Here is a 2657-nt window from a genome sequence, read left to right as displayed (position 1 = left end):
TAAAGCACATGTACAGGCCCATCTGAAGTTTCCCAATGAACATCTAAATGATTCAGAGAAGGATTGGGAGAAAGTGCTGTGGTCAGATGAGACCAAAATTTTGCTCTTTAGCATTAACTTTACTCGCCATGTCTGGCAGAATGAAAATGCTGACTATGACCCTAAGAACACCATTCCTACAGTCAAGCACGTAGGTGGAAACACTGCTTTGGGGCTGTTTCTCTGCTTAAGATACTGGTTGACTTTGTCACATTGAGGGGCCAATGGACGGGGCTATGTATTATAAAATCTTGAATGAGAACCTTCTTCCCTCAACCACAACACTGAAGATGGGTCGAGGATAGGTCTTCCAGCATGACAATGACCCAACACATGCCTCCAAGGCAACAAAGGAATAGCTCAAGAAGAAGCACATTAAGGTCAAAGAGTGGCCTAGCCAGTCTCCAGACCTTGATCCTATAGAAAATGTATGGAGGGAGCTGAAACTTCGAGTTGCCAAGCGACAGTCAAGAAACCTTAAGGATTTAGAGATCTGTAAAGAAGAGTGGACCAAAATCCCTCCTGAGATGTGTGAAAATCTGGTATCCAACTACAAGAAATGCCTTACCTCTGTGCTTGCCAACAAGGGTTTCTCTACCGAGTACTAAATCCTGTTTTGCTTGAGGATTAAATACTTATTTTCCTCACTGAACTGCAACTCAATTTATAACATTTGTATCAGGTGTTTTTTTCTGGATTTTTGGTTGATATTCTGTCTCTATCATTTAAAATACACCTATGATAAAAATGATACACTCATTATTTCTTTGTAAGTGGGCAAACTTACAAAATCTGCAGGGGATTAAATAATTATTTTCCCCACTGTACTGAATATATGTATACCTGTATGTAGTACTATACATATGGCTGGATATACCTGCTTGATGCACAACTCTAATTGTTATTTGCAACAGTGTAGTCTAATTGCTTTTCTCTTTTTGCTGTTATTTGTATAACCTGTATACAGGGCTGTTCTTAGAAACCACGGGGCCCCACACAGCCAACCTGATAGGGCCCCCCTGGCCAAAACCCCCCCACAGTTTACTATGCTTCAGTTATGAATGAACACAGCGTGTGATCAGTACCGATTACTCATTGAATTCATTCAGGAAGAAAGGGCCTGGTGAACTTGACATATTTAGCCGACCCTTCCCCGACTCTGCATCCTATTGTGTGCTTGCAGCTGCCAGTATGAAGGAGTTGAGGGAAGCTAGCAGCTCTGTAGGGATGGGAGCATACAGGGGCGCTTGGGCATCAGGGGGAAATGTATGATGCACAGGGAGGGTGACGAGGAACCAATCCCCTGTATGGCTCTCTGCAGCAGCTGAAAGCCAGAGGGAGGGAAAAGATAAGAAGCCAGCTTTCAGCTGTTGCAGAGGGAGCCATACAGGGGATCGCTTCCAGTAATCCCCCCCCCCCACACTGTGCCAATCACCCTCCCTGCACACATCTGATTTACTCAGCTGCCTTGGCCCCCCTGCTGGCCTGGGCCCTATACAGGAGGAGTACCACCAGGTACCCCCTTATCCACGGCCCTGCCCGTATATACAGTATATACAAGGCAAATACTATTGACTGCACTCATTTCTATCATTCTAGACAACATTATTGCTTAAATATTTGAGTATCGTGAAAGAATTCATAGCAAAACTATGTGTTTGTATACTTAACCGGGTGTATCAGACAGGCTGAGGGGTTGAAAAAAATCAAGGCCAGTAACAGAGGAACCATCCAATTCAGCGGCTCCTGGGGGGGGGGGTAGCACTACATAAAACATTTTAGATAAGCTGCAAAACATCTTCAACATTATGGAACCAGTCTGTTATGAACTTTTTTTTACCTTTTATTTTCATTTTGGATAGACAAGGGGAGAGTTATAACAGCTGTCTTTCTTCTTTTTTTTTTTTTTTTGCTCTCTGTGCCTCATTAGAGAGATATTCCTTCACTTCTGTCCCAAAGACTCAATAGGAAGTGAAAGGATATTTGTCCAATGTGAGTAGATAGTTGTCACAGGGACAAGTGTCTCTGTTAGATTATTCCCCCTCTATTCGTGTTCTGGTGGCAAATCAAAACTTTGGATTTACCCTGAAGTTCATTCCCAGTGATACTGATGATCAGGACAATAAGAGAGAGTTAAACTCCCCAATGAAGACATAGGCAGCAAAAAAAACATGACAGTAGTAACCCTTCACCACTTTATCCAATTCTAAAAAAAAATCTTTAGTTATACTTTAAAGTAAATAAAAAAATGTACTTCCTCATTAGAATAATTAAACCACAGAGAAATATCACCCCAACATTTCTGGCACCTGCCCTCAGCCTGTAAATATTTCAATCCCCTGGGTCCTGGGTACTACTCTCATAATCAAAGGCTTTCATTAAAGTTGAACATTAACCAAACAATTAAATATGCAGATAAAATAAATACTGCATATGGGAACTGTTTTATATGTTAAAAGATTTATATTTCTATTCATCCAGTCCTAAGATTCACACAGCTCTGCCAACCAGCACAGCCCTGTCTGACAAAGCAGGAGACCTGATTTTTCTCTGCTGTAGTTAAGTAACACTTACAGATCTTGGTCCACTCCCAGTCCGTGTTTGGACAGTGAAAGAGT

Source organism: Staurois parvus, unplaced genomic scaffold (assembly GCF_062004578.1).
Source record: "Staurois parvus isolate SC_StPar_1 unplaced genomic scaffold, SC_StPar_1.0 ptg001197l, whole genome shotgun sequence".
NCBI lineage: Eukaryota > Metazoa > Chordata > Amphibia > Anura > Ranidae > Staurois > Staurois parvus.
This window is presented reverse-complemented; position numbering follows the sequence as displayed.